This window comes from Acinonyx jubatus, chromosome A1 (assembly GCF_027475565.1).
Source record: "Acinonyx jubatus isolate Ajub_Pintada_27869175 chromosome A1, VMU_Ajub_asm_v1.0, whole genome shotgun sequence".
NCBI lineage: Eukaryota > Metazoa > Chordata > Mammalia > Carnivora > Felidae > Acinonyx > Acinonyx jubatus.
In genome coordinates, this window is record NC_069380.1 from 200883003 (window position 1) to 200895057 (window position 12055).

Here is a 12055-nt window from a genome sequence, read left to right on the forward strand (position 1 = left end):
TGGAGTTCTATTGTTTTTACCATCTTTCCGCTGGTTAGAAGTCTGGTCTCTGACTGGATGGACTCCTCTTTGGAGTTTTAAAAGAAACATCACCCCTTCTGGAAAAGCCTAGCCTAAAACGTTTCCTTGGAAAGCAACATCTCCGCTCTATGTTTGTTTATCCTCCCTTAACAACCTGCTTCTTTAGAATCCTCCCCTGAATGTTGATTACTATAGTTTAACTGTGCTGTCTTGTCCCCACCATCCATTTTTTCTTTCATTCTGAAAACCTACTGTGATGTCATTATCTCAGCTGCTTTTAATTAGACTACATCAATTGAAAATTGAGAATGATTCTAAAAATTGTCTTTTACAGTCCAGATCTGTTTAAAACAGAATAGCATGTTTTATACTATGTTGACTATTTAACAGTTATGTTAGAACTCCCTATTATCTATTGCTTGAATAGACCCAAATTAACAGACCCAGATTAAATGTTTATGATATGTTATGGCTTGTGATATCCGTGTATTATACTAGCTGATATTCTTTCTGTATATACAATGTCTCTCAAGTTCTCTTGGGCCAGAGTTGTATTAATAAATGTAATTAGCATAAAACTCTGCTTAGCAACATTGATCTGTGGTTGTTATATTAAATTACTAAAATCTCCTTCCCCCATATCATCAAAATTGCCATCCTGAATCACCTTGCATAATGGTTAAAGATGCAAGACTATTTCTATTGGACTTTTTTGCTATAGAAATGCAACTTTCTGATGAGAACATGTTTCAAATTTGCCAGACACCAATTCCCTCCTTGCTGATTCCTAGAATCCAGGGATAGCGACCCACCCTCAACTGGCCAACTTCACTTAATTCCCTTACCCTCTAATTTATCTCACGGAGAACTATCTCTTGCAATGAATATGCTAACATATATAAATAACTTTAACAAATATTTTTCAATTCTATTAAAATTTTCATTCTTACAAAAGTATGTAACTACATCTCTTACCTCAATGGCTCTCAACATTGGCTGTGAAGCATTCTCTAGAAGTTTGGGAGTTGATGGAAATTTTTACGGGTGGAAATATTTTTATATAAGCTTTATACAACATTCTGGATGTTCGGCCATGAGATTTTTCCCATTTCATACTAGCTGAGAAATAACTCAACAAACCAGTAATATCACTGTCTTATTTACACACTGAACATAATAATCAAAATAATAAAGAATATAGCTAAAATCTAAAAATGAGAAAAAGGCATATATCAGCTACATTCCTTTATATTCTGGCATATCATCTTACAACTGGGAATATCTTGTTCTTGGAAAATCTTGGTATCTGGTGAGAAATGGTAGAATGGTAATGGAAAAATGTCTGTGGTACTCTTTAAAATACCCTCTATGTGAATAACATTAGAGTTCTTTGCTCTTCAAATGCCTTTTTCTTTCTTAATTTTTAAAAAATTTTTGGTGTAAGTATTCTACTTGGTGAAAGGGGCAACCAGTGTATAGTCACATTATGTACATGAAATTCTTTGAGTTAATTATTAGTAATAATTTGCAACACAAATGAAAAGATGTATAAATTTGAATTTGAATACGTTTTTATTTATACACTTGCAAAATAATTTGCAGCTTCAAGGAAAACAGAATATATAACTGCACGTTAGAATCTTTTTCTTAATCCCAAACATATTGCATCCATTTTAAACAATGCTAGACGGAACATATCATATCATGATGCTTCAATTACCCATTTTAATCTTAATAAAAATTCAGAAAATTGGTGAATCAATGGTCATCATGATTAAACAGATATATTCCCGAGTTGTCTTAGAGCCAAACTTTTAGAAATAGCTTAGTAGGGGAAAATAGCCTTTCTTGGAAAGGTTGTACTCCAGGTTTAAGTAACTGTGATTTGGTTTCTGAGTCATACAACGTGCATTAATATCTATGTACCATAATGAGAACTTAAAGTGGAATACGGTCTGTTGATTCCTAATATCTATTCAAATATAAGTTATTAACTCCATTATTTAGGGGCTGTTTCCAGTTTATGAATTATTTATGTCCTTTGTTTTGAAAAGGTTGTTATAGCTGTTAGGGCCAAGACAATATAAAAACTCCAGAACTTGATAATAATGCTCATGAGATATTTAAGCATAAGGGAGGCACTGATTACAAAAGCAAGTAACTTGTAATTGAATGAAGAGCCTAAATAAAATGCTTCAGAATTGCAAAGACTCATTCTATATGGATTACTGAACAACAGCATGAAATGAACCCTCCAAGAAGCTCCATGTGGTTTTAGTTTGAAGTGAAATAAACTATGATTTTTTTTTATAAACATCAGATCTTGAAGAGTTTGATATCAAGAAGTATAGCCACAATTTTTATTTGTTACCACTAGCAAACCAAACAAAAGTTCTGGCCATTGATTGGGCTTGACTGCCCTGAGCCTACTAAATTCTAGGATGATTTAAGTTTTTCCAAAGAGTATTCTGTTTGGTCCTTCCCAGGGCTTAAAATAGAACATACACAATAGAGATAATAGGGTGTAACCCATTATAAAACAGATAATTTTAAACTTGGTTCCAAAAAAATATTTTTAAAAGTTGAGAAACTCTTCTTCTGTCATCAAAAATAATGATCAAACCACTAATCGTAGCCACCACTAATTATCATTAAAATACAATTTGTCTCTTTATAGGTATAAGGCAGTGCTATGGGTAAATGTTACTAACAACAGGTACACTCTGACTCAGGGAACTTCTATATGCCTAAAACCTCTGTGAACAATATTCAGGTAAAAGTCACCATTAATTCAGCTCTTTTGAACGGTGGAAGGTTTTCAGATAAATGGCAACTAATGGTCAAATACAGAATCTCTGAGATTTGTACCCACCAGATTTTATAATTTTTCATTAAGCCATTTTGTCAATGTCACCTCTGAGACAAATTAAAAATAAAGAAGAAGGATTTAAAACATTCTTAACAAAAATGTTTTTTCTATTAGACAACAGAACCGACATATTCTTTACGGCAATACAATTCTACTACATGTAACTTATATAATAGATGGGGAGTAAACTAATAGCCAACACAATCCTATTTTGGGATGTTCAACATCTCCTCCATCATCATCATCATCAGAAAACCAAGATTTTTCTGGTACTTATTTCATTATGCTAAAGTTACTTTAAATTATCATGTAATTCTTTATATTTTCGGAAATTTCAACTGAGATATTTATTTGTGAGTGCTAATGCTCACACATAATGCTAATTTACTTCATAGAAATCATTCTTCACTGAAAAATAGTATAATGACAATAGGTTGTTCATGAGCTGGGAGGAAGAACTCAAATTTTATTGCTGAACCAACTTAAGCCTAGAAAACATCTGTAACAATTGTTCAACACAGTCTGAATTACTGATAAAGGGCTTAATTTTTCTAAATCTTTATTCTGACAATACTTCTTTTAAAGCTTATGGACTGAAACGAGATGGGTTTTGCCTCTTTTATAGTTCTATTATCTCAACAAAAGTAGATAAACAGTCAGATATTATTTTAAAAAATAACTTCAGCAATAAAATGTCAGTGATACATTGCCCAAATCAAACAATTCCCAAAGTTTTCTGAACATTGTTACTAGAGCATTTAAGTAAAAACAATAACAACAACAACAACAACAACAACAAAATCATTATGATTATAAAGCTAAAAACATTCTTTCCTCTCAAATTTCAGAATATGAACACAGGAATATTTTGAGGGGGAATTATAGATCCTTATAATAACTTAGAGAAATCAAAAATTAAGAAAATCATAAATTAATAAGATGTTTAAGTTTTAAGAAGAATGTACTATCATATATATTTCAAGATACCTAAACCATCATAGGATTATCTGTCTGCTCTTCGAACTCTGGAAGGGAAATAATATATTTTCATCATTCAGATTCTTTTTGAAGTCTTTGACTTTTGGAATGATGAGAATCAAAGTTTTCCTAAGCATTTCCCTGCCTGGATTTGGACGTGTTCCTCATGAACAGTATCGAAAGATGCACTTTCCAATCTTCTTGTCCTTATTCTCAATCCCTTCCCCTACAGTCTTAATGTACACTTGATGATAATACTTTATGGTCTAGAATTCAGGGATTAGGAATTCAAAAGCCATCAGAGACACAGAAGGTAATATTAATTTGTAAGGCCTTTATACCAAGGTATAAAGTAACAGAAAGAATCGGGACCAATGGTGAACTGAAAAAGAGATACCTAGTCCAAAGCACTCAAACTTGCATTATTTTCTGAAAAATACAGGGCTAGCCCAGGAAGACAGGTTAATAGCTTGGCTTCAGCCCAACAATTGCTATGCACAACTTTTAATCTAGATCAGTGGTTTTCAAGACTAGTAGCACGTTAGAGTCACTGCATGAATGAAAACAAAGCAGAACTATATATGCCCAAGTTCCTATTCCAGAATTTGAATCAGTTGGTCTGGGATGGTGCTCAGAATATAAGTTTCCTAGATGATGCTAATCAATGTCCACCAAAGTTGAGAACCTTGAGTATAAATAATATATTTTAGATCTAATAAATGGATTTTATTATATTACATGAAAACTATTATATTACATGAAAACCATGTTTTGCTGAGATGTTAATTCCTACAGTTCGGGAAGAGGCTGGTAATTTACAAATTTATAATAAAGTCAATTCACTGTTTTTCAAATGCTAGGCTTCCCTACACCATCTTCACTCACACATTAATTTGTTAGACAGCTGAGGTTAGAAACACAGTTATCTCAGAACATAACCTTTGTAACTATGTGTATTAATCACACAAGATTCTCCAGGGAAATAGAATAAATAGGATGTTTGTGTATATGTGTATATAAATTTTTATCTATAACACATATATATTATATATAATGTTTTTATGTATCTTAGGGATCTTTAAGTTACTAATTACATATTTAAAGCTATGAAATGTGCATTTCTTGGCAAGTTACACTAGTGATTTTATATTTATTCCAATTTCCAATAAAAGCTTAAGGAAACAGACAAAAATATAAAGGACAAGAAAAATAGGGGAACAGCCACAAAACAAAAAGATTCAGTGACAGGAAAAAGTCTTCACAGTCAGTGCCCATCAACATTTTAAAGCTATCCAAAGAGTGCAAATGTTCAATTCAAATCAATATCATGCACTAAACTATTAATACTTGTCCCTTGAAGTTGCAGACTAGAAAAGTAGCCCACCTCTGTCATATATACACACATTTATAGAGGGCAGGAGAAGGAGAGAGAGAGAGAGAGAGAGAGAGAGAGAGAGAGAGAGAGAGGAAGGAAAAAGATTCTGAGAACTGGTTTATGTAATTACAGAGACTGGCAAGTCCAAAATCTACAAGGTAGACCAGTAGGCTGGAGAGCCGGGGAAAAGTTGACGTTGCAGCTCTAGTCTGAAGACAGGGTGGAAACAGAATTTCCTCTTCACTGGGGACCTGTGTGTTATTTTTCTTAAGCCTTCAACTGATTGGATGAAGCCCACCCACATTATGGAGGGTGATCTGCTTTACTCAAAGTCAATTGATTTAAATGTTAATCTCATCTAAAAAAATCCCTTCAAAGAAACATTTAGAACAGTATTTGGTCAAATCCCTTGGTACAATGACTAGTTAGGTTGATGTATCAAATAACCATTACAAGTTTACCAACTACAACACAAAAGAAGGATGGAACTACTTGCTTTTGATGAAACAGAATTGCATTCTCTCACTCACAAATTCAGTTTCTTGGTTACCTATGTGTTCTCACCAGCCAAAGTAAATAACTGAAAAAAACACGGTTTTATTCCTAGACCTATGCCCTTTTCTTTATATTTTGCTTCCTTTAGGAGATGTTACATTGAGAGAATCCTCTCAATTCACGGTTTCTGGCATTAAAGAACTTTTTTTTTTTTAGTTTTCCTCTTCATTTTTCCATTTACTGAACTAACATTCACCTGAAAATGATGTACTTAGGTTTTTTTTTTTTTTTAAAGGGTAGAAGTTAAAAACAACTTAAAAAACTATAGTGCTAGAAGTTAGATTTGGAAGTTTGTTTATACTAATGTGGCAGTTTTAAAAAAATGGTTACAATTTATCTGCAACTCCTATCTGGAGGTAAAATCTGTGTCCTCTTTCACTGAATTGGGGAAGCCTTATGACTACTTGAACAAATATAGAATCGATGCTATGTAACTTCCAAGACAAGGTCATAAAAGGCCTTACAACTTCTGCCAGGCTTTCTTGAGATGGCCACCTTGGGAGAAGCCAGCCTTCATATAAGAAATCTATTGTGCATGTCTTAGATGCTGGAAAGGCTGCACAAAGGAATTAATGCAGACAGTCCTGCTGAGCACAGCAGTCCTAGCTATTACTGCCATGGTGGCAAACCAAGTGAATGAAGTCATCTTAGACTCTACAGACCAGCCTATTGGCTGAATATTATGTATATATAATATGTAATATTATATATATGACTTTATTTGATACACTAAGGAGCAAAGAGTCAAATTCTGCCTGAATTCCTCACTCACAGAATCCATGTGATACAATAAAACAGCAGATGTTTAAAGCTACTCAGTTTTCCGACAGTGGGTTACACAGAAATATAACGGAAACAATTAGTAATGGAGATAAAGGACTAGAACTAAGAGCTGAGACATCTATTTTTTCTCTTGAGTTAAATGTAAGAGCAAACTTAAATCGGCAGTTTCATACACACTACAGGCACCCATAAAGCTAAATATTCTCCGGATAAGCTGACACAGGGGTAATGATAACACTATTGTGTTCTGCTGGCTACTTACATCTGCTTTGATGAAAGGGAGGCACTTCAGAAATTACATTTGATTTTCTGTCCCATACCTCACCCCATCCGCAATCATCCCATATCCACCGAGTGACACAAGAAATTCAAAGTAACCCTAGACCTTCCCGCTCCCTTCTACTGTTACGGAACCAGGCTGGCACGCTGGCGGAAAAACCAAGCGGCACTCGGAGATCTTGGTGGATCGGAGATTTATTTAACACCGGCAGGCTCAGAGGAGACCCGTTTCTCCAAAGATCTGAGCCCTGAGCACAAGCATGGGGGACAATTTATAGTCCGTTACTTCCGCATTCCGCGTTAGTAGTAATTTGGCACACACAGCAAGCACGGCAGGAGGAAGAACCCAGAAGAGGGGTCTCTAAGCTAGAAACTAGCGCTTATGTTGGTCCCGAAGGCCATCTGCACCATAAGGCGCAGAACTTCACTTATTTTCCCAACACCATCAGTACAGTAAAACCTGTTGTGTCTACCTCTAAAATATTTTTCCAATCCATCCACTTCTCTGCATCTCTACCATCACCACCACAGGCCACCATCATTTCTTGTTTGGTTTATGGCTACAGCCTCCTAACTGCTTACTTAATTTTCAGATCTTTTTCACTGCTCTGTTTACTTATTTTTTTTCACTGCTCTGTTTAAGACTCTTATTTTGTTTTCATTATCTTGGGAATAAAACTCAGGATCCTAAACTTACAATGAGTAAATAAGCCATTGATGCACGGCGTAATTAATACAACAGACAACAATATTGTATTATAATCATCAAACTAGAACTTAATTATTCCCTAAATTAAAAAGGATAATTATGTAATATCATAGAGGAACTAATTATCACTTCAGTGGCAATCATATTACAATACAGAAATAAATCAAACTAACATGTTGTACACCTTGAGTTTACACAATGGTTCATCTCAGATATATTCAATAACACGTATACACAAAACAAAAACAAATAACTCAATACCTTCACCATGACCCATAATGTGTTGTTTGATCTAGCTCCTGTCGACACTGGCAATCTTATATCAAGCAATACCACTGTGTATATGCCAATTTCCAGCCACATCGGCCTTTTCCAAGCTCCTTGAACTTCCCAAACTTTTTTGCCACAGTATTTTCATGCTTGCCCTTCTCTTTGTCTAGAACACTCCTCATGTCTGATTCCTTCTCACTTTCACATTCCCTGATCCTCTCTACTAAAGATTCTTTTTGGCACACGCACCCCAATGTTTACAGCAGTGCTATCAACAGTAGTCAAATTATGGAAAGAGCCCAAATGTCCATCAGCTGATGAATGGATTAAGAAGATGTGGTTTATATATTACAATGGCATGCTAGTCAGCAACAAAAAAGAACGAATTCTTGCCATTTGCAACAACGTGGATGGAACTGGAGGGTATTATGCTAAGTGAAATAAGTCGGTCAGAGAAAGACAGGTATTATATGATTTCACTCACATGTGGAATTTGAGAAACTTAACAGATGAACATGGGGGAAGGGAAGAAAAAATAAGATAAAAATAAAGAGAGAGGCAAACCATACGAGACTCTTAAATATGGAGAACTGAGGTTTTTATAGGGGAGGTGGGCAGAGGGTGAAAATGGGTGACAGGCATTAAAGAGGGCACTTTTCGGGATGAGCACTGGGTACTATATGGAAGAGACAAATCCCTGGGTTCTACTCCTGAAGCCAAGACTACACTGTATGTTAACTAACCTGAAAAAAAAAAGAGCCCTTTTTATTTCCCTCATAATACTACTTTCAACATTTATGATCTCACTTATTAATTTTTATGCTATTTTTATGCTATGCTATGCCAGTGGCAAATAAGCCCCAGGCAGAGACAGAGGTCTCATTTGTCTTAATGATCCATGTTATCACCAGCGCCTACCATTGTGCCATAAACAGAAGATATGTTCAGTGAATATTTCTGAATACTTGAGTGATCGAACGAGTCCTTCGAGTTCTGACATTTCACTCCATCTGTAAGTAATAGAATAATCTGAATGCCTGGAATTAGCCAAAAGCATAGATTCTATTGCAGAGCACTGATCTACTTAACTAGAGCATTCTCAATCAATGTTTTCAGTTATCATCAACACAGCTCTCATGCATCTCTTGATTCACGCATTTGTTGAATGTCTGCTTTGTGCCTGATTGCAGGATAGCATAATACAATGCAAAAGCGCCTCACCAATCTAGGACACATCTTAGGTCACATTAATATTAGTACTCAAATACTGCTATTTCCAACTTCCTGTCTGCTTGTTCAGGAACTCAAATGCCTTAACCCTCTCCCCCACCTCAGCAACAAGAGGGTTTTCTATGCACTTCAACATCAGCTAAATCATAGCTCCCACTGTACTCTGCTACTCCAAGTTCACCTTTAATTACCACTGCTGGGCTGGTTATCCCATACAAGCTTCTGAGCCCACTAAGGTGTCTATCCTTACCTTTTCATCTGCAACATTAATGCTCTCAGCTCTAACAGTACTGCATTATGTCAGTAGCCTTTGCAACATCCCATACCACTATATTAAGCTCAATTAGAAGAAGATAGGGTTCCATAGATAGATGGGTTGGACACCTGTACCAGTAAGAGTAAACTCACAATTATACCAAGTAGATTCAAAACTGTAAAAGCCTCAAAACAATATGAGGGTGTTTCTTTTTTTTTTTTTTTTAATGTTTATTTATTTTTGAGAGAGAGAGACAGAGCATGACCTGGGGAGGGGAAGAGAGAGAGGCAAACCGAATCTGAAGCAGGCTCCAGGCTCTGGGCTGTCAGCACTCGAACTCACAAACTGTGAGATCATGACCTGAGCTGAAGTCAGACATTTAACTGAGTGAGCCACTCAGGCGCCCCTAGAAGTATGTTTCTTGATCATGTGATAATACTGGGTGGGAGAACAGATTGGTGAGGCAGCCATCTCCCATATAGTCATTCAGAGACCTAGACTTATGAGGGTTCTGCCATCTTCTGCAGGTGGCTTCCAAAGTTCCCTGAGAGAGGTCTCAAATAGGTAGCAGGAAGGAGAAAGGAGAATGGAAGAGGACCACGTGTGATTTTTATGAGCCAGTCCTGGAAGTAGCACCTTCACCATCACTTCCTATCATACCCCACAGGATAGAACTCAGTCATGGTAATGACACATAATGACAAGAAGAGCTGGGAAATGCGGTACCTACATGGGCAAATCACTTTTCAGTAACAATTCATAAACTTTTGAAGGGTAGTAGGCTATGCCTGCCACAGCCCATAGTGTTTCAGAACATAGCTTTTCAGTCCACACAGAGAACCCTTCGTGTCCCCAAGATCTGCACATGTTTCTAAGATGGTTAGATTGGAACCGGTTTCAGGATTGGGCACTACACCATACCCAGACTTATCATTTCAGCAGAATCTTTAGTTGATGTGGCTACACATAAGAACTTCAGCAAGGGTTCAAGGTTCTCCTTGTACTTTGGCTTTTGGAGCCTTCCATTGAACGATAAGTTACATCAAGTTTTAATATTTGGGACAAAATATGGTCTTCCACTTTCAAAAAACTCCTCAATCTCCAAAATAAAATCACTAGGAGCAAATATATTTTTTCTGGTAATCGTGTTGCTTAAAACAATCTACCAGTCCTATCTCATACCTCAAATTCAATCTTTTAAGATCTTTGTTAGGAATTTGAGATGAGCCTAAATATTGGCAGGAGTTTATATAGGAATAGAAACTAAAGAATTCTAGATGAGATGTAAGATTTGAACAACGACTGACAAGAATTCATTCATTCATCCATTAAATATAGCTCTGAAGCACAGAGACAGAAATTGACTTTCCAGTCTATAAACCAGAAATAATATTCTTTACACGGACCTATAAACTACCTTACGGTAGGTGCTATTTGTTATTCTTTTGGTAATTTTCACAAAATGTACCACAAAACCTATTTCACTAAAAATTTTAAAGCACAGCTTAGAGTTCCTGGAGTCTTTACACTATGATTTCATTGATGATCTTAAGGTCAGAAAATTAGAACAAATGCAAACAGATGATAGGTATTTTCAAGATAACTTTCGGAAACAAACAGCCAAAACTAAGGGTGAAAATAAGGGTAATATATTTTAGAATTGTAACCGTAGGCAAGAATCCAAGCTCACGAAGCTCAGTCTTCAGAACGTCGGTTAAACAATGACATTTGGGAAAGTCAGTATGCAGTAACTCTCCAATCTCCTCTGAAGGAAAGCCTGGACAGGCCTGGCCTAGCTGGCTGGAATTTGAGGGGCCACCTCAGAAGGTAGAAAAGCTCTTGCCTGCATCTGTGGTGCACAGTGCCAGAATCCAAATACCACTTGTGTTCCAAGAAGAGATGCCAAGGGTCAGTTTGCAGAAATGAGTCCAAATGTGCTGTTGAACCAAAGAAGCTTAAGAGCCAAGCCAAGGGAGCCAAGAATCCAGGCAAGGCTATACCAAGAAACAATGGGTCAGAATTGGGAACTGGGAGGTAATGACCAGGATCTAATGATTTTGGCCATCCTTCTTCTAGGTGGGGTATAAAGTGGGACAAACCAGCAGATTTAAAGTATCTAGGACAGAGCAGACAATGAACAAATTGACTTTAAAAAATTAGGATAAAAATCAATTCTACCAAAGAAGATTTCTAGGAATGTGACACAAATGGTAACAAATGTAACTTGATTTGAAAAACAGCCGATAGGTTTTGGCTTTTCCTAATCATATTCTTTATTGACTCATTTTCAAAGAGACTTTTGAAATTTAACCACTGAAGTCATTGGTGGAGAGTAATCAATTACTAAAAGTAGACTTACATAAAATCTGGGAACCCTAATGAAACACTAAGTCACATATCCATATCCTCTTTTGTTGTCACCTAACAAAGCTGAGGCTCAAAGAGTGAAGGTTTGATCGTGACAGGGTGAGCATTTAATAGCAGTATTTTTTGAGTGTAACTTCCCTAGATTGGGTTTCTGTGAAATAGACACAATTACAGGAATTCATGTACAAGTGATTTATGAAGACAGTGCTCCCAGGAAAAGCCAGTTAAAGAGCGGGAAAAGAAGGACAGGGAGGGGAAAAGCTGAACAAGAGTGCAACAGCAAATCCCCCTGCTTCTGGAAAATAGCAGCACCTTGATTCCACCAGGCACCTTGATTGTAGGCTGCATCTAAGTTTTCCTGTC